The sequence below is a fragment of the Mchenga conophoros genome, linkage group LG3, assembly GCF_057382185.1.
Source record: "Mchenga conophoros isolate Kocher_MC1m ecotype Shallow Benthic linkage group LG3, M_conophoros_male_GT1.1, whole genome shotgun sequence".
Taxonomy (NCBI): domain Eukaryota; kingdom Metazoa; phylum Chordata; class Actinopteri; order Cichliformes; family Cichlidae; genus Mchenga; species Mchenga conophoros.
Genome location: NC_140528.1, coordinates 8909030 through 8935108, shown reverse-complemented (window position 1 = coordinate 8935108; position 26079 = coordinate 8909030). Strand labels below are relative to the sequence as shown.

Here is a 26079-nt window from a genome sequence, read left to right as displayed (position 1 = left end):
CGGCCCACATATTGTTGTCTTTTGTTGCAGACACCAAGTGTTGAGATCCTGTCTCAACCTCCTACATTCTTCCAGCAGGTTACACATTATTTTTTGTATTTGGAATCAAATATATGTGTCAGTTGGGCCTAGTGCAGGGGTCAGCAACCTCTAACACCCAAAGAGCCTTTTGGACCCGGTTTCCACGCAAAGGGTCAGGGTTCGGGAAAACACTGGGAGCCGCAAATACTTTGTGACATCTAAAATGAAGATAACACTGTGTATATTGTTTTTACCTTTATGCTTTGTGTGAACAACTACAGTGTGTTGCTGATGAAATCCATGAAGTGCTACAGAGAAAATTACATTTGATTTATGTAATGAACACATTTTGAGCTCTTAAAGAAATATAACAAAGGAAAGCTGAACTACAATGATCCATGTAGCAAACACAAACTGTTATATCGCCTTTGGGCTTTTGGAGCCTTGACCTGACTTTTAAAAAAAGCGCGTTCATGCAAACATCGTCGGGTCTGCCGTGATATGTTTACAACGGGACTTCTGCTCCTGAACCTCTGCGCACAGCGTCTGCAGGTAAGGTAACTTTATTTATACCCAAAGGCAAGGTAAATTTGCTTTACAGAAAAATGGCAGCATTTGACATCCCTTTAAAAACACACATACCTAGTAAATATATAAAACTCACTGTGACACATACTTTAATATTTCGAATCAAAAACAGTTCTTATTTAATTCAGTGACAGCAACGGGGACAAAGCTGTTTTTATAACGCTTTGTCCTGCATCTCGGAAATAGAAACCTCCGTCCTGAGGGAAGAAGCTGAAATTCACCCCTTAGAGGATGGGAACCATTTTTAAGGATTGATAAAGCCATCCTCTGTACCTGCTCAGAGTACAGGGAGGCTAAACAAGACTGTGGCTCAGCTATCAGACGACTGGACCATCTCACTATCTGATTCAGAGAGTTTTTCTCTGTGACAGAGGTCTGACCGAACCATGCCACCAAACAAAAGGATAAAACAGACTCAATAAAAGAACGAGAAAACAAAGTTAACATTTTTTGGTCAATGTGGAAATGAACAAGTTTCCTAAGGCAATAAAGGTGCTGGTGACCCTTTTTACAAACTGATTTGCAATTTTGATCAAAGTTCAGTTTTTCATTGATTATGGTCCCAAGATATTTATATGATTGTACTTGCTCTATTTTCTGACCTTTAATTAAAGTGACTCCGTGCCCATTTTGTTGTTTCCTAAAATCAACAACCATGTCTTTTGTTTTAGATATGTTCAGCTGGAGATAAGACTCCTCCCACCACTGAACAAAGTCATCAATGACTGGGCCGTGGTTAGTTTCACCCTCTTTCAGTAAGCTGACAATAACAGAGTCATCTGCATATTTAATAATGACCCTGTTTTCATGTCTGCCCTGACACATGTTTGTATAGAGAGTGAATAATAAGGGCGATAGGACGCAGCCTTGAGGAGAACCTGTGGAGGAGAACACTGGGTCAGACAGAACCCCATTTATTCTCACTCTTTGTGACCTGTCAGTTAGAAAATCTAAAATCCAGCCCACCAGGTTTTTCCTGATTTCAAACTCTTCTAAAAGTCTCTTAATTAAAATATGGGGCTGTGTTGTATTAAAAGCCGAAGAAAAATCAATGAAAAGAAGTCTTGCAAAAGTCCCTTTACTCTCTACATGTTTAAGAATCAGATTTAGTAAAGTCAAAAGTGCGTCCTCCACTCCTCTGTTGGGCCTGTATGCAAACTGCATTGGATCCAGCTGACCTTCAGTCTCTTCATAATCACATTTCTGATGATTTTTTTCAAAGACTTTCATGACAACTGAAGTGAGGCAACAGGCCTGAAGTCGTTTAGATTTAGGGACAGGAACCACGACTGCTTCTTTGCAAAGAGAGGGCACATGTTGTGTTTGCAAGGATTTGTTAAAAATAACCTGAAATATAGGCCTGAGTTCATCAGCACAAGATTTAATTAGGCGGCCACTAATATTATCAGGACCTGGCTCTTGTTCACATTGACTGTATGAAAGGCCTTTTTAACATCGCTGAGTTCAATGATAAAGTGCTGAGTATCTCTCAGTTTCTGTTTCAGTTCCCAAATATCCTCGCTGAAAACAGAAGAACTAAAACGAGCATAAAACATGTTTAAAGCATTTGAAAATCTCTGTCTAAATTAAACCATCTAAAATGACCTGACTGCTGCTCTGGGGATTTTGAAACCCTGCTATGGTTTTCATACAAGTCCAGGCAGACCCAAAAGTTTTTGCAGCAAATTTGCTTTCAAGAAGGTTTTTGTCTGTTTTGCTTTCAAGATCTCGATTTTCATTTCCTTGGTAGCTGTCTGAAAATCGGTAACAGCCCCTCTTTAAAGGCCTGTCTCTTTTTCCTTAAACAGGATTTGACACTTTTAGTGACCCATGGCTTATTGTTAGCGTAAATTTTAACGCGCTCACGGGGTATAATCATGTCTTTACAAAATACTGCACAGGAGCTAGTAACATCCACCAAAGCGTCGAGATCATCTCCACAAGACTGAAGACGGGGCTGTACGAAGTCACTTTATCTCTACAGGACTGTAAGCTGTCGTCTGTGAGGCGTGAGCGTGTTTGTTTGAACACAGTTCACGGTGGAGAACAGCTGCTGACATAATGTGGATCCAAGATCCATAACTGGCCTACCTGGGGCTGAAAGTCTCCATAAATGCAGGCGTTTCGGCGGCTACACCGGCTTCCACGAGTGTGACGCTTATTTTGAGAAAATAATAGAATATAAATGTATTTTTATATTTCAATATCACAATAATCTTCCAATGTAGAACTACAAGTTAAAAAAGAACTAAGATAAATCAAATCCACTTCAGCTAAATACTTCTCATTTATTTCCATCTTACATGCTGTGACTGCAGCCATTCCCACATCTCTGTGAATGGGACTCATGGACATGGATCAGTGGTTGTTGATCAATGGTCCTGAGAATCTGCATAATTAAGATGAAGGAACGGAGCTCCCAGCCCATCGTTCCTGCAGCTGCTTTCAGTCTTTATGCAAATGTCCTGTTTGTAAGACTGAAACCTGCAGCTGAGACTGAAGACGTCACCTGATGATGACGACACGTTTCTCCCACAAAACGCTGCGTCCAGATGAACAGAAGCAACAGACTCACTTTCCTGGATGATTGAGATGCATCAAGACTTCATTGTGTGTTACTTCTCATTCAGCACAGACACATTATTCCTGTTAGGTCATGTCAGCTGTCACTCAGTACAAGCACAACTGTGAACAACACAAACTTCTCTTCAATGTGTCACAGAAACACTAAGTGTGAGAGCCTGTATGACACACAGGACAGACTGTAAGCTCTGCTGGCTGCACAGCACTTTGTAGCAGTTTTCCAACATGTCCTCCACCCGTGATGTCAGTGGTGGGACCCCAGTCACAGCACTCAGCACCACCTCCTTTAAATGGATTTTATAGCAGTTCCTCCCGTTACTCGGTGCAACGCTTCTTAAATGTGTTTTTGCAGGATAAAACACAGCAGGTGGTGTAGAGAGGACGTCAGCTGACGGAGCAGAGGGAGGCAGACTGTGGATAAATGACAGAGTGAGAGGAGAGCAACCATGACAGAAGCACAGGTGTGGCAGATAGAAGTGGCTTTATAGACACTTATTGTCAGTCCTCGTGCATGCTGTGGAAATAAGTGTCTGTGTCATGAGGTGACATGTGAGCTTATCTTTGGTCAATAAAGCTGAACGACCAGTTTTCACTTTGCTTGTTACGCTTGTTTAGTGACGTCTGGGTTTCTGTGGAGCCCGAATTTTGATGAGTTCTGGTGAAATCATCTGAGATCATCTGAGCATCGGTGAAGAGTCAGCAGAGAAAGTGTGGGACAGAAGTTTGCTTTGGACACATGGACTGAAATCAAAAAGTAACAAACAGGATTTCCAATGGACAGTATGGAGAAGTGAAAGTACACAAAGGCTGTGCTGGAACACGTGTGTTACACTTTTTGACAGCTGAGAACAAAACACAATATTTTGCATCATCTCTGCAGTGTCTCTTCTTTCCTCTGCTGTTGTGCTTTTAGCTCCAAACTGTTTCAAATGGTTTGTCAGCAAGCTGACCTCTGACCTCTGCAGTACTAACTCCTGACCCGTACAAAGAGCGGGCGTTTCTGACCTTTGACCTGCAGCTGTATGTCTCTCAGTCTCAGTTCTTCTCTCCGTCACTGATGGAGCAGGTGTAGTTGCTGCTGACAGTCAGTCGTTTGTTTTCTCAGAGTGAGGCTGAAGTCTGAACTGTTCAGAGCATCAGGTCTCATCAACGTGCGCTGCTGTAACGCCGCTTTGTCCTCTGAGATCACCAGGTATGAAACCTGAGTGCTGACAGAGCAGCATGTTCCCCCTCATTCACCTCCACCACCACAGCCAAGGCATGCTGGGAAACTGAGGACACACAGACGGAGAACTGAAGTGTCTGCTGTGTGTTCATCTCAGAGTCCTCACAGGTGACACATTAGCTCCAGAACACCAAGCCAGGTGTTTGAAGCCTGACAGGGATTCTTCCCATCCAGAGGGAGGATTTAGCTGCACAACAATGAACATTAGTGTGTAGTTTAGAAACACAGACTGTGCCTGCACTGCATCTAGTGAAGAAAAGTGTTACTGCGAGAGAACCAGGCTCCTTTAAAGCAGCTGATATTAAGGTTGAAAAATCAACAATAAGCTGATGTAATCAACGTTTCACAAAATGGTCAGCAGCTAAAATCTGGAGCCGTTCTTTGGTGGTAATTAACAGTTTGTTCTTGTTAGCTAATTATGTCATTAAAGGTAGCAGCAGAAGCCTTGTGTTGAAAGCCCATTCACTCACACATTCACACAGTATGTGTGTGTCTGTGTTACACTGTGGACATCCCTTCTGTTGGAGCGCCATCTTGTGGCAGGTTTAAGAAATGTTCTTCTTGTAAATCCAAACTGATGCACCTCCATAGCAGACTGTGGAGGCTTTCAGTGACATGAAGACTTGATTTATACTGTCATATTCTCCTGTTACACAAAGCACAGCACGCTGAACATGGATGAACTGAAACTCCCAGCATCTGACTGAGGAAAAGCACAAATCATTCTCACACTGACTCCTGCTTGATTTTAGATTTGCTTTCAAATCCTCACACTTTCATATGAAGCACTAAATGGGCTCCAGACTGTTTATCTCAGCTTCCTGTCAAACACACTGCTGCTCACACCGAGGCTCAGTTTACTCCTCCAGCCTGGCTTAACCTGCTGTCTGTTAAAAACAGTCCCACACTCCTCTGTTTAATCCTTCTGATCAGACTCTTTGATTTTGTATTGTTTTTACCTGAAGTTGTGTTTTTGACATGGTTCTGTCTGTGAAATAAAGCTCACACACACACTGCTACAGTCCTTCATACACTTAGAAACGAAGCTGCTCCTTTCCTCAGTGCTGACACATAAAGAAGAGTTGCTTTTATATCCAACACGTCTCTGTTCCAGAAAACAGCTTCAGCAGCCTCTGAGTCTGAACTTGGAGTTGGTTATAAGCCACAGGCCTGTGTGCACAGCAATGAGGAAATATAATGCAGTAAGTGAAACATGGATGTGTGGAACAGATTATCCCAAAGGTTGATTCTGTTCATCTGGACGTTCTCAGTGAAACATTTGGTCTCTCGGTCAGGTGACTCCTTTAGTCTCAGCTGACTGCAGGTTTCCAAACCTTTGTCACTGGATCACTCACTTCATCTCCAACGTGTCCCTGACACAGACAGCTGGAGCCGTTACAGCAAAATCATTGATCATCGTTTTTAGAACATTAGCTGGTGTTGGTGGGCAGGCTAGCAGTGCTAATTGTTAGCACTAGTTCTGCTGCTCTCCCTTTGTCTCTGTTATTGTTGGTCTTTAGTGAACAATAGAAAGTGTCTTCATGAGACTGTTGCCTAATGTTCAAATGTAGATAACACCACCTGCACCAACCTGTTCCACAGCACAACCCTCTGGTGTAGCTTTGCCCATACGGTAAAAAAATATATTTTAAAATACATTTTAAAATATATTTATATATTTAAAATGTATTTTAGCACATATATTTTTTGGCCAGTTTTTGTATATTTTGAAATATATTAATAAAATATATTTCAAAATACAATTTAAATGTATTTAAAATCATTCAAAAAAATATAAATTTAACCCTTCATATATTTCTAAGAAAACACATTCACATGTAACATCTGAAAGAAATCTTTATTTGATGTTTAAAACATACATATAGCATATCAATCAAGCAAGGAATTTTCATTTTATAAGTTTATTCTCATTACATACTTAAACATTCTAAAAGAAACACACACACATATACATATATATGTGTATATATATATATATATATATATATATATATATATATATATATACACACACAGTCTCAGTTCCCCCAGCTTTCACTGCAATCCTCAAAGCCCTTCTGGACACGCTGGGAAACCCCTTCCTTACCCCCACTGTAACAAACAAAAGTCACAGTTCTATTACTTTTATCAGAGTTAAAATAAAAATGTGATTTATGTTAGCTGGCTTCATTTAGCAAACAGATATTTCTGTTTATATAGATACAGATATTAATACAGATATATTTTACGCATAATTTTACCTCTTTTTTTTTCCTAGATGGGAAGTCTATCCAGTTCACATTACAGTAATGCTAACACCCCTTTTGGTCGTCTCTCCTTACCTTCCAGCATTCATAAATCTGTTGACCTTCTTTGTCTGAGACCAACCACTACAATGCATCATCACCTATTTGTATTGGTAACTTACTTTACAACCTATTTTAATGGTTGCAAAGTAAGTTACTTCTGGTGTATGCAATTTTAGATACACAGAAAGTCTTCACTTACTATATATGGCTGTCATAGTGTCCTTATCAAGGGCAGTTCTTCACTCTGCGCCGATGTCCGTTTTGCTCTGTCCTCCTATAAAAAGCATGAACATTTGAGTGTTTGACTAGTTTTAGATTTCCAAAAATTTGATATTTGTACAACTAAACATTTGAACTACAATTATATGCTATTGAGCGATACTTTTATGGGTAATTTTTGGTAAAGAAACTGGTGACAGAGTTGTAGGCTTTTTAAAGTACTATTAGCTAACCATTTGAACTGACTTTCAAAGCTGATTACCTTTTAAATTGCTGTGGATCAAAACCTCCAGTGGGAAGGCGGCCATTAGAAGAACACGCACCATTGAACCTGAAAATAACAAAAACAAACAAAAAACAGAACAATATATAAGAGTCCGGTAGGGTAATAAATCTCTTCTGAAGCAATATAGTTATTTTGGGTGAAAAACAAAACATTCCTCTAAAATATATATACTGACATCAGCAATCAACATCATGATTGTAATTATTTCCTTTTTAGTACATCTACTGCTGTTTGCATGTGTCAAGCACTACGACTGTATCTATGCATATAAATTCACCATATATATCCAGCAAAAATGTTTTGTTATAGTCAAAAGGAAAACAAACAAAGGCATTCAATCAGAGGTGAGAAATTAATTGGGAATATGAATTATAGGTGAACTATTCTTTACCTACTAGCAATCAAGCTTCTTTAACCAAGAAGCTTGAAATATTTGAATGTAAAATAAAATAAATAAATAAATAATAATAAAAATAACATGATGTAATTAAAATGCACAACTTACATTAAGGAAATCTGCATTTGTATCCACAGGCTAAAAGTAAAACAGTAAATGTGTTAGTGATAGTACAGGTATTTGTAAAAAAAAAAAAAAAAGAGGCAGTAACTGTGACGCTTCTAGTGGGATGCTAAATGCAGAGATTTATATTTACAGTATAATACTGCATGTACGGGTAACTGTGTTGTGAACTGTAACTGAATATTAGAGAATCTCAGAGAAATTAAATGTATTTATTTTTTTAATTTATCAATCATAAAACTGTGTGTTTTGAAGGCCTGTTACGATAACGACTTTTTGTTGGTCGGTATATTGCCCCATAAACAATTGCGACAAGTTATGTCATTGTCATTTTAAGACCATTTTATGTCTTTGAATGTATAATCATAATATAACACCATAATAATGCAAGATCTACACACTTTCAATTGACAAACCAACATCTAATTCTTAAAGTATTTAGATCATTGAAATTAGGAATCAAAATATTAGATACCTTAAAAACTTGAATAAATAGTAAGTTTTCTAACGAATAGAAAACAATGATATTTAATGTTATTGTTTTGTTATCATTATATTTTATTTTTGTAAATATAATGGCGGATAAATTACATCATCAACAATTATTGAGGTCATGTACATGTACTGTGTGTTAAGTCGATATATCGATTATTGTGATAGGCCTACTGTTTTGGTATCATAACGAGCTTGTCAAACATGCATGACCACTAAACAATGTCTAAGCAGTAGTATTGGTCTGAATGACAACAAACCTAACTAGTGTTTTGGAAAATCTGTTAGAAAACAGTTATTTCAATAATTATGATTAGCATGTGACACAGACACTGCATAAAAAACTACAACAACAAATACTTACTTTAGGAGGATGGGGGAGGGCAGCATGAGGTTGAGACTTTGACATCTGTAAGAAACAAATTCATGTATTACAAACAAGTCACTTAAAAATACATTAATGTGGCAGACTGTTCCCTGTTCAGATGCAGTGTATAAGTACAATCAGGGCTGTCACAACAATGGGGTGGGGCCAAGTGGCTGCAACCCTAGGTACAATGTGCAGGTATATATAATTACATATAATATATGTGAATAAAGCAAGAATCTGTTTAGGTTAGTCACTGTGCTGACTGATGTTTGCTAGGTTTATATGATTGCAAACTGCACAAAAACAACAACAGCAACAACATTAATGACAATGACAAACAAAATTACTTACATTTATGTAAATCTCACATTAGGAAGATCTGCATTCGATTTCATGGGCTGAAATAAATAGGCAGAAACATTACTGCTAAAAAAATAAAAAACAAAAACTCTAAAAAGCCTAAAAATGACTTAAAAAGCAAGGAAATGTGGAACATTGTAATTAGCGAACATTAATAAAGCATAACTGTTCTTTCTTTCTAACCTTGGTAAGTACTCTGTAGCCAGAAGGAGAGGTAGGATTTCTGTGAAAGCCAAATTAAATGTGAATAGGCTTTGATAGTTATTGAGAAGGCAGAATAATAAGAAAAGGCAAAAGTACGTCACAATATAATTAATTAAGTTACATATTTTGATTACCAAATTATGGAAGCGTGGAGCTGCCACCCAGGCAAAAGAAAAATAGAGCTGTATCACGTTATGACGTGAAATGTTTATTGTTCTAACATTATGCTTTTCATGTTTGTATAATACAGTGGTTCTTAACCTTGTTGGAGGTACCGAACCCCACCAGTTTCATATGCGCATTCATTGAACCCCTCTTTAGTGAAAAATAAAGTGTGTTTTTTTTTTTCAAATTAGACGTAGATATGTTTTTTACTGGTGCACAAAATGAGCCGTGCACGTCACAGCGGAGGCTCTGCCGAACCCCTGAGACCAACTCACCGAACCCCTAGGGTTCGATCGAACCCAGGTTAAGAACCACTGGTATAATATAATATCACATTATTATAATATACATAATTGTCACGTTCGCACAATATTGTACGGACGTGATAATTATGTACATTTTTCGTACAATGTTGTTCAAACATGTTGTTCAAACATGATAGTATATTGTTAGAACGATAAACTTTTCACGTTATAACGTGATATACTTATATTTCTCTTTTGCCTGGGTGGCAGCTCTACGCTTCCGTTCCAAATACACGAGAATAAAGTAATATTATATGGGAAAAGGCACCTGCTAGCTTGATGATGGAGGCTTCTTAGACTGGCCACCCGCCTTGGCTTCTTGTCGCCACTCCATGAAATAAAGGTCCGTTTCCTCCATGCCGGCTAATTATTCATCCTCATTAAAATCTCGTATATGTTCAGTTGGCAGAATTGAGAATTTTACATCTTCCAACCACTTAATTAACGCGAACATAATCGGCTTGTTTCTTCCCGTCTCCTGTATCCGGCCGTTCCTCTCGCTGTCAAATTTCGCGCCTCAGAGACGTCGTTATTTTTCAAAAAAAAAAAAAAAGAAGAAAGAAAGAAAGAAACAGCAACAACTACTAAAGAGAGTTTTTGCACGTTCATTGCACATTTGTGGGAATGTTTAAATATTTTATTTTTATTAATTACTTTTCATTATATCTTTATTTTTTAAACCACCGTGGCAATGCGCATGCGCATACACTCCTGCACGCAAAGGGCTTTGGAGTTGACGTAATGTCGCAATGCATTGTGGGAGCGCAGCACCATCTTGGCAGGTCACGAATCAAAACAAGTTTGCTACGAACCATTCTGAAACGTAGCTCAAAAGAAAATGACGGTATAGAGACAGATTCTGTCCAGATGCAAAGAGACGGTACTTGATTGTTGAAATGTGGACCCGTATGAAATATAGCCGTGGAGTAGAAACCCTGAAGACCAAACCGCTATTGACTTAGCATGATCTACTCTCATACCTTGTCTGTGGAGTCAGAGCATACATGGCGCACCAATTTCGCAATTATAAATCTCTGGAGGCGCACATCCAATTCACCAAGGACTGGGTACAAGATTTGGCTATTTTTAAGCCTCCACGTTGTGAGTACGCCGTCATTCAAGCAAAGGTAAGTCAGCTTGAGTACTGCGAGTAAAATGCGTTTGATTCCCCCCAACATTCAAATTAGTGCTAGCAAAAATTCATTCGTGAGGGGGAAATTACAGTGAGAACATGTAGAGGCTCTGTTAGAGGGATAACATAGTGAGTTCAGTGCATTGATGTGACATTGTCCTGAAGGATTTAGTTATTCTTTATGGTTAAAGAAATTGCCCTAATTAATTCATATTTATTATAAATAATCCTAATTACACATCTTGCTTCCTTGTTTGTGTCCTGTGTCACTAAAAATACATTCTGTTTTAGTTTTATACATTGATTAATGACCTGCAGAATCTCCTTGTCATATTAGGTGTCCATAATTGTCACTTAAAGTTGAACTTTATGTTTTCTCCCTCTTGAAAGTGATTACATCCTTGCATTACATACTTTAGGTTCATTTTTTGCTGATAGGTTTCTAAAAAGAAACATGCAGATTTAGAATATAACATGCAGCGTTCTATAGATGGATACATAAAAACACTTTATTTGTTACATTTATGATAAATGGATTTGAAAGTAAATAAAACACATTTGTGTCGGCCTTGGCTCATAGTTCTTGTCTTTAAATGAACTTTGTCTGTGTGTGTTTCAGGTCCTGCACTCTTAAAAACTGAATTGCAGCATTGCAGCCACAGGTCATTGTGAGCATCACAGGGAAGGTTGAAGCCGCCCACTGCAGCTGTATGGCTAGAGTCGTGGAGACTTGCAGCCATGTCACTGCTCTTCTGTTTAATGTAGAAGCAACAGTGAGGATCTGTGGCACAAGGACTGTTACAGATGAACCTGCATACTGGGTTTTGCTGGGTAATATGACCAAGATACAGCCAGAGGTTGGCCATAAGATAGACTTCTCCTCTTCAGCTGCCCAAAAAAAAGGTTCTTGATCAAAACATAGACAGACCATCTGTAGTGACAGGTAAAAGAAGCCATCCTCAAAAAAGAAAAGTTCCACCTGCTACTGTGGAGGAGTTGGATCAACTGATGGGACAATATTTTTCCAAGCATAGTTCTGTTCTGAATAACCCATAGTGTTTTAATTTAGGGGGCCATGTAAATACTTTGCATTTACTGAATATGTACTTACTAAATACCACTGTTCAAAAGTTGAATAAAGAAACAAAGAAATGTTTGCCTATTTTTAATTAAAAGCACTTTGTCGAACATCACATCAGTTACAATGTAGAAAAAATGTTATGTATAGTTTACAAATGACAAAATGTTCACATAAAATCATGACAGCATTTGTATAATATCACCCACTGCTAGCATTCTGTAATTTACTGTCTCTTTTGAAAACTTATCACTTATCACATGGAGAAACCTTTGGAATACAAGCATGCTGATCCACACAGGTATGCACACAGGTGTACACATGGGTATTCACAGACACGGACTACAGCTTTCTTGGCTGCTGCCTCAAAGCACACTGTGCGCTGTCTATCTTGAGTGTTGCACAATATCGTTTATTATTTAGTAACTATTGATATCTATGGCTAGCTAGTTTATTGTGATGGTGCTTTTTTTTCTATTATTATGTTGCTCTTTGTTGTTTGCTGTCTCCTCTGTTTTTTTTTTTTTCTCCATACAGGTGACCCAGGAGTTTTTTTTTTTTGTTGTTTGTTTTTTTTTCTCTCTTCCCCCCCTTCTCACCGTCTCTTCTCCCCTTTGGTTTTCTTTCTTTCTCTCCCTCTTTTCTTTCATTCTTTCCCCCTGTCCTGTCCCACAGTTATGTCTGTCCCGTTTGCAACTGAAAATAAAATAAATTCATAATTATAATAAAGGTCAATCAAATGGACCAATATGGCAAGGCCATGATGACCCACTTGGTAAAATAAATCCGCTTGCCATCTTTCTTGGCCTCAAGACAACAATTCTGATGGCTATAGATCCAAACGGGACAAAAAAAATAAAAAAATAAAGTAGTCTCAGAATAGTGAATTAAACCAACATTTATTGTTGATTTTTTTTTTTAACAAGAAAAACATTTTTCAACTGAATAAAAACAATGCCAATAACCAAAATAAATAGAAGCGTACATGAAAACTACACAGTCCTTCACCTTTCTGTCTGATTTTTTTAAGGAAAACAGTTTTTCATTCCACTAAAAACAGGACAAACCCACCAGCATGAACATTAAATAAACTATTACAATTGTAAAACAAAACTCATTTACAAAATGTAATAATTATCAGTGGGTCCCAGGAAATAGAATGTGACATGGGATTTAGATTTCCGTTACCAGGATGGTCGGGTTCAGCGTAGTCTTTATCACCACCTGTCAAAGACACATCATCAATATTCATGTTTGCTCAGGTTATTCACTTGTTCACATCTGTCTGAGATCATTCATACTGTTGTATGGATGTGTGTACAGTATGTATATAATTATCAGCTATGTAAAAGATATTATCATCTCTGTTCTTACCTAGTTGGAAGTCCTCCATTCAAACTCAGAGAGCCGCTGGAGGAAGGTGGTGATCCGAGGGCTGATGCTTGTAACCTTCCTCTTTACGACACGACCTGTCTTGCGGCTTGTACCAAGTTTTGCAGGGCATTTTGTTCCCATGTCTGGATTGATCCTCACAAAGAACCTTTTAACGGAAAAAAGGCTGCTTTAATTTCAAAATTAAAACATACGTTACAGCAATCACCTATATGTTTCTGCAACTGTAAAAAGAGAAGGAGAAAAAAAAAAGAAGAAAAAAAAAAAAAAAAGAAAACTTATCACTACATAAACAGCACAAGACTTAAGAGTATTTAACAAGAGCATTTTTCCCTGGTTTTACTACCACACTGGGGCACATGTTCACCAAAACGCAGCAAACCTTTGCCATCTTATCCAGGAAGGTCACCTTTTTACCCTCACATGGAAGAAGTAATCTGATTGGCATGGTGGTATGTAGCATGTAGTTTGAAGCAGGGATTTCGTAGTGCCCCATGTGTAGTGTTGGAACCCAGTCAGGATTTGTTTCATTCATTTCATAGGCTGGTTTGTTGCAATAATGCCAAATAATTAGCAACTCTATAAATAGAAGGTAGTTCTGCATGTTTGTTCTAAGTTTGTGCTATTGAAAATAAAATTAACAGGCTATAAATAATAATATGAACTTATTTAGAACTTACCTGAATGAAAATACTGGAGCACACCAACAGATATCTGTGGCTGGTAGAGAACTGAATATCAGCTCGTCTCGCAGCTGCTATCCAGGCTAGACGCCTTCTTTTGGTAACATCCAACACATAAGCTCCCTCATGATGTTTCCAGGTGAGGAAACAATGAAAAGAGAGCCTGTTTTCAAGCTTATTCCTTTGTCGGTAGTGCAATCTAACATTACAACCGACCACACAGCAAGCATTTGTTTGGCCTGCTAATATGGCGCCTTGACCAAAAATCCTGGCTACGCCCCATCCCGTAAGATCACGCTCCAGAGCCCTATTAACGTACGGATCTAGAAAGAAGACGCTGCATTTTTAACTCTGAGGGAGATGGAGAATGAGCCTATTTCCAAAACAGTGGAGTGTGTTCCTTTAAGTACTAAATTGTATATATTGTCAAAAACTAAAGTGTACATAGCAGTTGTTGTATCTTGTTTACTGTATCACTGACAGATAATTTCAAAGTCAATGAACGCTACATTATAGTGAGATATTGTGTAATGTGAAATACTGTAAGCAAATGAATAAACAACCTAATTCGTGATAGACCTTTGACTCTGTTTTGTTTGAATCCAACTGTTTTTTGCAGATGTGCATAAAACATGTTACTTTTAGTATTGTTATCATTATCATCATTATTGCACTAAATATATTTTAAATAAAGGATACTTTGATATACATTCTACTGTAAGGTTGGAAATGTATTTTCTTCACCCTAAAATATGTTTTGAAATGTATTTTGGTTTGAAAGAAATATATTTTCAATTTCAAAAATATATTTTTTTGGAGCATCACAAATACAAAATATATTTACCATATATTTGAAATATATTTTGGCCAGGAAAAATGTATTTTTTTACCGTATGGGTTTGCTGCTGCTGACTTTGAAAATCACACCAAACATGGAATCAAATATATCGACTCGGCTTAGACTAAAGAGAAGCTCGGCACTGCCCACAAAACTCAACACAAAAGGCTTTTTAAAGACAACAATCACTTTGACAGACACACAAACACGACTGAGTACAGAGCAGCTGCTGGTTTGAAGCCACAGAAATGTTCAAATGTTTAAACACACTGCAGCGTTGCAGCCGTGATGCATTTGTGCTGCTAAGGCCACACACATCAGCTGCCTTACATTTTAGCACCAGTTCATCTCTGACCATGGCAGCACAGTCTTTCCAGTACAGTGATGTTGGTGGGGACAGTGGGGACTGATTGTTCATTGGCTGTAAGCCGGTCACATGGACGTTTAACTGGTGCTTTGATTGCTCTGTAGTCTGTTGTGCCTGTGAGCTGCTCCTAAAATGAGACAGATTATAATTGTCACCATTCTGTTAATGACTCTTATTATGTGCGCTCTCCTCCACTGTCACACTAAACACATTAAATCTTTATTTTTGTGTAAAGTCAGGATTTATTGGCTCTTCTTAAAAGCGTCATGAAGTGCAAAACTCAGCAAACATTATACAAAAGTAGATTTAGAAGCTGAACTGAAAACATTTAAAGTGACAGTCAGCACAAATCCAGCTGACATCTCCATCCAACCCAAGTCTTCATTTAAAGTCATTATAACTGTGACACACGTTTGTTACAGTATTAATCCTGCCTGATGCTGCAGGGCCAACATCATGAAACAGGCTCAGCATTTATTTCCATTATGAAACTTTATCATTAAAAACAAACCATTGTTCTGCAGTCGTCCCAGGACTGTCGGTCAAACGTTCTCTCCACATGTTTAAGGCTGAGCTCACTTTATCGTCTGCCTGAAGGAGGGAAGCAGATGTTACTAAACATCACAATAAAACATATGAAATGGGTGCACATGAGGAAAGTCTGCACTGTTAAAGCCATGCAAACATCTTCACACATGAAGCAGCAACACCTCTCAGTTTAGCAGCAGCTGGTAAAAGCCACAGTGATCCTGGAGCCTCCCTGAAGGACTCGTTCATCAGTAACTGTCAGGAGGACGATTAAACCTTCTGCACACGTCCTGTAGTTACACACTCGGGAGGAAAGACGACGTCCTCGCTCTGCAACATGATCTGTGTTTCATCCAGGACGCTCAAACACAGATTGGTTTCCAAATATTAGACGCACTGGTTCTTCATGCGTTTCTACCTGAGCACTCAGAGTCATTTCTACAACAGGCCTCCTTCACCTGCTGGTGCCTCTGTTTCTGTGTTTGGCTGTTTCCATCAGTGCCTGATGTTTGTGATCTTTGATCTGTTCTGAAGTCTCTCTTTGTAACACAAATGTTGTTTGGCTTCTTTTGCAAACAAGGCAAAAGAACTTTAATGGATTCATTTGCTGATCTTACTTTTCTGATGCAAAGCCGTCCTTTCAACGCTTTAGAAAGAAAACCAAACAATGTTTTTAAAACTTTCCCAAAATGTAAAAGCTATTAAAACCATAAACTTCTGCTCCTTGATCATGTGATTCTTCTTCTAGACTGTCTGTAATTGTTATTGCTGATTGTCAATAAAGTTGTTTTTTATAAGTTATGTTGTAAAGGAAGCTTGTGGCGAGGGAGGAGGGGCGACTAAAAGCAGGTTCATATAGTGGGAAAGTCCTCAGGTCATGTGAGGATATTTACTGATGCGTCAACACTGTCAGATAAAAGAACAGCTGCTGCATTTGTTCTCCCAGAAATAAGTTTGGTGATGAGTAAAAGAATTACAGATGATGTGGCAGTTTATACTGGGAGCTGGTAGTGATGTTACTGGCTTGAACTGGGTGGAGGACGCACTAATATGCAGGTATGTGGTTTGCTGGGACTCTAGCAGCGTGCTAGTGAGCACAGGTGATATGTCTTCAGACTCTAGGCAACATATTGTTTTTGATATACTTCATTTACTGTATAGAATCAAACACAGAGGGATAGAAGTGGATTTCTTATGGCTCCCTGTGAATATCGGTGTTGATGCAATGAACAGGACGATAAGTTTAAAAAGGTGCAGCAAGAAGAAGTCGTGCAGGTTTGACTATAAAATACAGTGAAAGTGAGGTGAAGAGTATAATGAAGGTAAAGATGAAGGACGAGTGGCAGGCACACTGGGACAGAGACGGGAAAGGCAGATATTATTATACAGAAAACAGTCGTGTAGAAGAAGCTGCAGCAGAGACCAGGATGGAATCTGGAGAGTCAGAGTTGGTCACACAGGCTTGAATAGCACACTTAAAAAGGTAAACATGACACAGGAAGTGTGACTTCTGTGGACCAGAGGAGACGTTTGACGGGTTGTTAGCGTCGTCAGGATGCTGGATGGAAACGCTGTGCCTGATAGGATGATTACAGGCTGGACTTTGTCTTCCTGTTACAGATGGATCCAGGCCCTGGATGACTGCTGGACACACATGACCCACACTAGGCTGCCTTCATCCATCCTTTCCTCCTTCACTGAGACTCAGAGTCAGCATGTATGTATTTATCAGTGATTTGAATCCTTTCATTACAGAGTGAAGTTAAAGTAGACGTGTGAACACACTAATAAACACAAAGGGACACAACTACTACTCCATGATGGAAAGCTGAAGTATTACACAGCTTTATGAACCTCCTGTTATCCTGGTAGACGAGTACAGCAATAAATCTTTTACTTGAACATCTTCTGGCTCCAATAAGCTTTGAAATGTGACCATGAAGTTAGAGACACACTGACTGAAACCCACAGCTGTGACTGTGGATCACATCCACACACAGTGTAGCTGCTGTCTCTGTGTGAGCCTTTGCACTGCTGCTCGCAGCACCGTTATATCACTCAGCGCTCGCTGCTGTTATTGAATCCACTTTTTACTGTCCGTGCAATCAAGCTCCTCTGCAGAGCTAGAAAATATCTTCGAACCAGTTTATGTGTTAGGGGATCCTTTGCAGTTGTGACTGTTGCCTCTGTTTTTGTCCTTTGGTTCCTGGGAGCCTTTTACATTTCCATCAGCAACAAATATCTGAACAGGCTTTATTGTAGGAAATACAGGAGTAAATAGTTGTCATTATTTATTAGATGTTGTTAAAGATGATCAGATGCTTGTTTAGTTTAATGCTGTGGCTTCAGTCAGCATCACTGTGCTGTATAGTTTTATTTTTCTGATCCTTCTGTTAAAGTTGCTGAATAAAAGCTGGTTGGTCTGCACCTCACCTCTGCCTCGAGCCTCCTTCTTTAAAGCAGCAGAGGCTCTTCATTCAGGTATCACAGCTCGAGTTGTTCTGCAGGAGACCCAGAGTACTGTCCTTGGTCCATAATGACATTAACTTTGATTCATGTCAACATGAAGCCTGAACGTCTGTGATGAACACACTATCAGCATCACTGACATATTTCATCATTTAAAAACACTTCCTGTCACTGTGGTGGTTACAGTGACATCATGCAGTTTGTGCTTTGACCTCCAGAGGGCGACAAATCAGCACAGACAGAGAGCTCCATTCAAACTTTGCTGCCATCAGGAATAATTCTTCAAATATAATCATCAGTGTTTGAGCAGCTATGATATCAGGGACAATCTAGACATGTGTGACAATACTGAACATGTCACATGACACACCTTAGACATCATGTGATCCACTCTCAGTCTGCACTTTCAGTCATGACTTCATGAATTTATGATCAGTTTACTCCTGAAATATTCAAATGCTGCAGGGTGAAGAACAACAAAGTGCTGACACATGTTTGTGTTTCAAACAAGAAAACCAGCAGAAATAAATCATCTTTGGACAACATGACAGAGATTAGTGAGTTTCCAAGTTGCACTTGAATGCAGCACAGACAGATTCTGATGTTCGTGGTTGTAAACGTGTCCTCAAACGCCGCTCTGACTCTTTCCTTCCTGCTCAAAGTTCCTCTTTTCTGAACTTGGTGTTTGTGCCTGACGCTGATCGTCTCCGTGTGGAGCTCCGTGTGAAGGTAACGTTAGCAGTGTGTAATGTTTCCTGGCTAACATCAGCTGTGTGCAGCTCAGTTCCAGCACAAATCTGCCGCTCCATAGTTCACGGTAACGGACTCATGAGGTCGACCGTTAAACGCTCTCCCGCCATTTTGTCTGTGTGCGCGGATGTGTACATTTTTGTTACTACTGTCATCTCATCAATAGCCTATTTGTAAAAGATCTCTGTTCATAGTTTAGTTGGATTTTAAAACTCTGTAGTTGGACAGTTTTATTTTGGACTGATGCTAAAATTCTTGCTGATTGTTTCTGTCGAGGTTTTGTACTTGACATCTGCCATTTTGGATGTGATAAGCTGTAGAGAGTGCGTCCAAAAAGAGAAACCAGAAAGAGAACCTGTTTTATTAATAACCTCTTGCAAATAGAAGAATATGAAAAAAACAACAACAAATAGGATAAAACCTTTAAATTACTTGAATTTTTAAAATCACCATCATCTGTTAACACAAATTTGATCATTTCAAATTTTTGTTTTCATTTTCTCTTCCCAGTTACTTCTTTCTCATTCTCTTCATTCTCCTTGTCACCTTACGTCTCACTCCTTAACTGAAGTTATAGTTCTAACATAAGAAGTCCCACCAACGTCCTTTATTTAATCTCTGTGTTGTCACAGTTATTATCATCAGATCAGACATGAGACCCAGACAACAACATAAGTTTACAAGCTAACATCATGTCAGCTAACATTAGACGATAGCATCATAAACTTTAAATTACTTTGCCTCTGATCAACAGTTTGATTACATTCTCACATCACAGGTTTATTTGCTAAGTGTGAGTCCGCCCACATTAGATCCACTTTTCAGCAGGTGGAATAATTTGTAGTATATAGGTAATACATCAACAATGCTGCCGTGGTTAAGTTAAGAATATTTATAATGTCATTTCCAAAACTTGCATATGATCTGCAATTTGTAGCAGATCTACTGACTGTCACAGAGCAGCTGGAGCAGTCTCGAATGCAGGTCAGTCCACTGCTGCCCCCTGTGGCCAAGTGCCATAGCTACTGCTGGATGAACTCGTGACACATCTGCACCTGTTTCTATGAACACATTGAGTCTGAGTGGCTGCACTTACACTGGTGCATTCAACATATTGAAAGATGGCAGCAATGTGGATTGTCAAGACTCAAACCAACCGTTGAGCAAAGACAGCAGGATCACTTGTTTCTGTTTGTTATACAGCCAGATTTACTCGTGACACACATGTGCAGCTGCTTTATCACCTATTCTGAATTTGTTTCAAGCACAATACATTTGTTACACATGTTGGGATATTGTGTTTGTTTTAAATGTTATATACCTGTGTGGTATGTGACTTGTGTTGCCATGATGCCAGGTCTCTCTTGGAAATGAGATTTTTAATCTCAATGAGATTTTTTTTTACCTGGATAAATAAAGGACTAATTTGTAACTTTCAGTGTTTTCCGGTCTTCCAAAAGAAAAAAAACCTTCAACTACATGACATGCAGTTGTGTATTTGTTTTCACCTTATCATACACTTGAAGTTTTACAAATCCCCACTTCTTTAGTGAATATCATTTCAGTCTCAGACAACCTCGTTTCTCTTACAGAGGTTGAATGCACCTTCTGCGGATGGCGGTACCACACAGTGTGCGTGGACTTCCCCTGCACAGAAGGCAACTACAAATGCTGTGAATGCTAAATAAAGAGAAACAAATGATCCCTGTTGTCTTTGCTTGATGATTGGTTTGAGTCTTGACAATCCACTTTGCTGGCATTGCATCTTTCAATGGCAGCAATGGCAGGTATCAGTGCTCAAACCTTTTGTGTTTGTTTCCAACAAGTTGCCCACCTCGGGAAACAAAAATGTGTTCTTTTACTTGTCAGATGAACATATGAGACACTTTGACTCTTCAGTGCAGTGTGGAGCCTAACAAAGATCTGTTTTGTGTCCCAGCTGATCAGCAGGAGGAGGAGAGTCTGACGGAGCAGCAGAGGAACATTTTCAGCTACTTGGACTCAGCTCAGCCACTACAGAGGAAACAATGAGCTCAACACAGAAGGTGACAGACAGAGCAGGACCATATGACCAAAGATATTTATCACCATATACATTTGAACATTTGCCATAACGATGTAGCTGACGATAGAATTGACACCAGACAAAATACTTTACAGCTGCACAACTTTATTAAAAACCCATCAATGTATTTTCACTGAAACAAGCAGCTGTTGTTTATGTGCATTAAAGTTATATAAAAATGTAACAGTGCAAATGCAAATTCCTCGCTGACAGTTTAACCAAAAGGCGTTTCCAGTGGAAACTGGCCGACACATCCTGAGCATAACCATGTATAATATCCACTAACATAACCTTTGTTGGCAATAACAGAGGTCAAACGTTTACTATAGGTCTTTACCAGGTTTGCACACACAGTAGCTGGTATTTTGGCCCATTCCTCCATGCAGATCTTCTCGAGAGCAGTGATGTTTTGGGGCTGTCACCGAGCAACACGGACTTTCAACTCCCGCCACAGATTTTCTATGGGGTTGAGGTCTGGAGACTGGCTAGGCCACTCCAGGACTTTCAAATGCTTCTTACGGAGCCACTCCTTTGTTGCCCGGGCGGTGTGTTTTGGATCATTGTCATGTTGGAAGACCCAGCCTCGTTTCATCTTCAAAGTTCTCACTGATGGAAGGAGGTTTTGGCTCAAAATCTCACGATACATGGCCCCATTCATTCTGTCCTTAACACGGATCAGTCGTCCTGTCCCCTTGGCAGAAAAACAGCCCCATAGCATGATGTTTCCACCCCCATGCTTCACAGTAGGTATGGTGTTCTTGGGATGCAACTCAGTATTCTTCTTCCTCCAAACACGACGAGTTGAGTTTATACCAAAAAGTTCTACTTTGGTTTCATCTGACCACATGACATTCTCCCAATCCTCTGCTGTATCATCCATGTGCTCTCTGGCAAACTTCAGACGGGCCTGGACATGCACTGGCTTCAGCAGCGGAACACATCTGGCACTGCGGGATTTGATTCCCTGCCGTTGTAGTGTGTTACTGATGGTGACCTTTGTTACTTTGGTCCCAGCTCTCTGCAGGTCATTCACCAGGTCCCCCCGTGTGGTTCTGGGATCTTTGCTCACCGTTCTCATGATCATTTTGACCCCACGGGATGAGATCTTGCGTGGAGCCCCAGATCGTGGGAGATTATCAGTGGTCTTGTATGTCTTCCATTTTCTGATGATTGCTCCCACAGTTGATTTTTTCACACCAAGCTGCTTGCCTATTGTAGATTCACTCTTCCCAGTCTGGTGCAGGTCTACAATACTTTTCCTGGTGTCCTTCGAAAGCTCTTTGGTCTTGGCCATGGCGGAGTTTGGAGTCTGACTGTTTGAGGCTGTGGACAGGTGTCTTTTATACAGATGATGAGTTCAAACAGGTGCCATTCATACAGGTAACGAGTGGGGGACAGAAAAGCTTCTTACAGAAGACGTTACAGGTCTGTGAGAGCCAGAGATTTTCCTTGTTTGAGGTGACCAAATACTTATTTTCCACCATGATTTACGAATAAATTCTTTACAAATCCTACCATGTGGATTCATGGATTTTTTTTTCACATTCTGTCTCTCACAGTTGAAGTGTACCTCTGGTGCAAATTACTGACCTCTGTCATCATTTTAAGTGGGGGAACTTGCACAATCGGTGGCTGACTAAATACTTTTTTGCCCCACTGTATGTCAGTGTTCTCCATTGAAACTGGTTATGAGTATTCACAAGATTTGTATCCAGGGATTATATCCCAGTCACAAGCACACTGTCACATTTCATAAGCTGGTTTGGTATCTCAGTGCAGTCCCCTACTTACAGAATAGTCTGAGGCCAGGGGCCTTTATAAAGGGGGCCAGGGGATCCCATGTCCTTGAGTGATTAGTCTGCCTTAGACAGATGTAGTGAAGCTTCCAGGATCGGTCACACTGCAGGGAGTTCCTAAAATGGAATCAAGTGAATCTCCGTTTAGGGAGCGACTGTGACTTAAGGCTGCATTAAGGTAAAATGTACACATGCCAGTGGAAGCTCGTCTGTTCAGAGCGTTTTATGGCATTTGATGTTTGTATATCTTCTTTTTATTCTATCATTATTTTAAAATTAGATTTTTTGTATGTGTGGGGGGACATATCAAGAACACTGGAGTTAGAAAGCTTATGGCTTTTCCTTTAGTGCAGAGCCTAAGAATAGCTCGGCGGACTTCATTCACATGTTGCTGTTATTTATAGCTGCCAGTGACACAAACAACACGCCTGTGGGTGCTGCTGCCTGTGCTGGGATTGGTTTTTGTCGTAACATAAACAGAACTAAAGTGGATCCAAGTGTTAAAAACAATTTAAAAATGTACATTGCAGCCACTGTCTGTGCATCTGGAACTGTTTCTGATGATCTGTGATGGCAGCAGGTACTTAGTTCACCAGATACTAAGAAATGATTCCTTTTGTTTTTTAAGGTAACTACTTAATTTGTCTTTTCTCTTGCAGGTAAGTGGACATGGAGCTGTCCAAAGCCTGACTCCTGCTGACGGCCCCGTCGTTCTGTATGTGTTTGTTGTGGGCTGGTGACAGAGAGGTAAATATGCCTCAAATAGTTGTTGACCTTTCTGTGTGGAGACACGAGGCAGAAGCAGCAGCCACTCTGATTATTGGACGTCCTGCTGTGACAGTGGACAGTGATAGAAAGGCCAGCGCTGTCTTTACTGAGCATCTTAGCTTCGTTGTTTTGTGATTTCATGAATAAATAATTATAAATAAATGATCAATAATTAGCCATTTGTCAATAGTAGATGTGTGGTTATTATAACAGAGGGCAGAGGTCCTCTAAGGGCCTGGTTTAGGTGTTCAGCAGCGTCCTGTGTGCAGCAGATTAATCACATCATGTTCGGTTTGGTGGCTTTTTGATGTGATTGTTCGGAGAAAGCTGCCAGGAAACGACTAATAACTGATCAATGACAGCTCAGACAGTTCAGTCCAGTCTAGCTGGCTTTCCTCACAAAGTGATTCATTCGTTACCGTCTGTGGTCTCTGACCTGAGGAGGCGCAGTGTTACACTGATTTCATCTCCACAAAGCTTCTGTTGAATGTGAGTGAAGCGAGATCACTCCAAGCTGGTCAGTAATCTGTCCAGACCAGTATGTCAGTACTGTCTGGGTTTATGCTGAACTGGGCTACTGGTACATGACTGGTAATGAACTGGTAACAACCCAGAGTTCAGTAGAACCTCTGGCTCTCTGTGCGCAATGAGAAAGCCAATCCATAAATAAATCATGAACAGCCAACATGCACACATGCTTAACATACTGTGTGAGTGTGTGTGTGTGTGTGTGTGTGTGTGTGTGTGTGTGTGTGTGTGTGTGTGTGTGTGTGCGCTTCCTTTGAGTACAGCTGTTTGCATTAATATTTCAGGAAGATGCCCTCAGAGAGACATTATATATGTTTGCATGCTGCATAATTAATATAATAATAAATACCTTTCTAGTGTGATAACAGCAGGGGGCGCTGTGACTGCAGAGTCCTTTTGATGTGCTGTTTTTACGTGACAAATTGCTGCTGACAGATCTATGTGATCACTTATATTAAGAGAGGATTCCTGATTCTCTGTTTAACTTTGTACTGTGACGCTAACGGAGTTTATAAATAAGTCTTTTAATCGTATTAGTTGTAATTAGAAAGACGAACTCCTCTCTCCTGATTGTTTATTGGCTTTTTATGAATTAGGGTGAAAACTTCAAACCCACAAATACCCAAAGAAACCTGAAACGATGATTTAGCCATGAAGTGAAATCACACAGGGAAGCTGAGATTGTTTGTTGACCTGTGCTTCAGCATGTCTAACTGGGACCTTTACAGCAGTATTTCTGTGTTAGTTACTGTTCGACACCCTGTGTATCCACGATCAGTCGTCTGCACGTGTCCAGCCTCGCCCCTGTGTTCTACCTAAACGTTTCCATTCTGGTCATTCCCAATGAAGAGTCGACCATCTTTAACCGTTCCAGCTCCGCCTCCTGGGTTTGTCAGTGCCACCGTCTCCGACACACAACAGCTCGCCATCACGAGCTACCGTCTCCTAAATTTTCCCTGTCAGGTTTTTGTGTTTCTTCTTTCACAAACCCCCCTGACCCTCACCTCCACCCACCCCACCTCCTCTGCACCTGCCCTGTGCACTGTGTTGTTCTGGATCAGCTTCACTCAGGCACCTTTCTCCTTCACACACATGTATTCAGTCTTACTGGCTCCACCTCTCCACCTGCTCCCTGTTCTCACTATAGTTCCCAGTGTTGTCTGCACCATCGCACACATGAAGGGCCTCAGAGTCGAGTCCTGATGTCATGGCGCCCCCGCTTTAAATCCGTCTGTCCCTCCTACAGCTCCTACCTGTGCCTTGCTGTCTCCTGCACAGCCTCAGTATGTGCTCAGTATGTGCAGTACCACAGTACGTCTCTTGGTGTCCCATCGTGTGCTTTTTCCACATCCACACAGATATGATACAACTCCTTCTAACCTTCTCTGCACTTCCTCATCTACATGTAGAACCTCACTTCAGTAGCTCTTTCTCACGGTGTGGCTCATCAGCTCCATCCCCCTGTGGCTGCTGCAGCTCTGCACCCTGATTCTTCAGTACCAGGACACAAGCATCTGTCCCAACACTGTGTTAAACAATCTAGTTAAAAAGTCCCCTTCATACCTCCAGATGTTTATCAGGACCTTCATTCTTCATCTCCTTCATGTCTGCCCTCATGTCCTCCTTACTCTGACGTGCTGCACATCCTTCCAACCTCAGCCAAGTCTTTTTCTCCTTGCTCAGCATCCGCTCTCTCACACAGGTCACTGTAAACCTGCAGCCACTGCCCAGTTCTCCCGTCTACTTTCATTTTCCAGACTCGTCCTACTTTTCGTTTGCTGTTGAATATGATCCTGAACGTCCTCGTTCACATTTCCTTGTCTTCTTTTCTTCTGTTCAGAGGATGCACTGAACACCACCATGACTCCCTCATACTTCAAACCATGTTTCAGAGGTTTGAAGTTACACACTAACCTGCTCACCTTATTATTGTGTTTTTGAGCGTTTTCTTCTGCTAGTACCCCCTCACAGTCTCCACCTTCACCATACGTCACCTGCAAGGTCACTGTCTTCAAAGGACCCCCCCCCCCCCCTCCAA

General features: G+C 40.2%; 1 protein-coding gene and 2 long non-coding RNA genes across 3 annotated transcripts; 1 reads left to right on the top strand and 2 right to left on the bottom strand.

Annotated features, from left to right (window-relative positions):
- LOC146577177 (protein NLRC3-like) overlaps positions 1 to 26079 on the bottom strand; it is a 311857-nt gene that overhangs the window by 247251 nt on the left and 38527 nt on the right.
- On the bottom strand, positions 6478 to 10177 carry LOC146577180 (uncharacterized). 2 transcript variants are annotated; one of them, XR_014889239.1, is made up of 8 exons: positions 9916 to 10177; positions 9157 to 9196; positions 8965 to 9011; positions 8608 to 8652; positions 7737 to 7766; positions 7208 to 7276; positions 6926 to 7000; positions 6478 to 6529 (listed from the first exon to the last, which is right to left on the bottom strand). It is a non-coding gene; the product is annotated as an uncharacterized LOC146577180 (long non-coding RNA). The 2 variants fall into 2 exon arrangements; XR_014889238.1 differs by lacking the exon at positions 9916 to 10177 and having other exon boundaries at positions 9157 to 9488.
- On the top strand, positions 18607 to 25970 carry LOC146577179 (uncharacterized). The gene is made up of 3 exons (XR_014889243.1): positions 18607 to 18863; positions 20824 to 20929; positions 23405 to 25970. It is a non-coding gene; the product is annotated as an uncharacterized LOC146577179 (long non-coding RNA).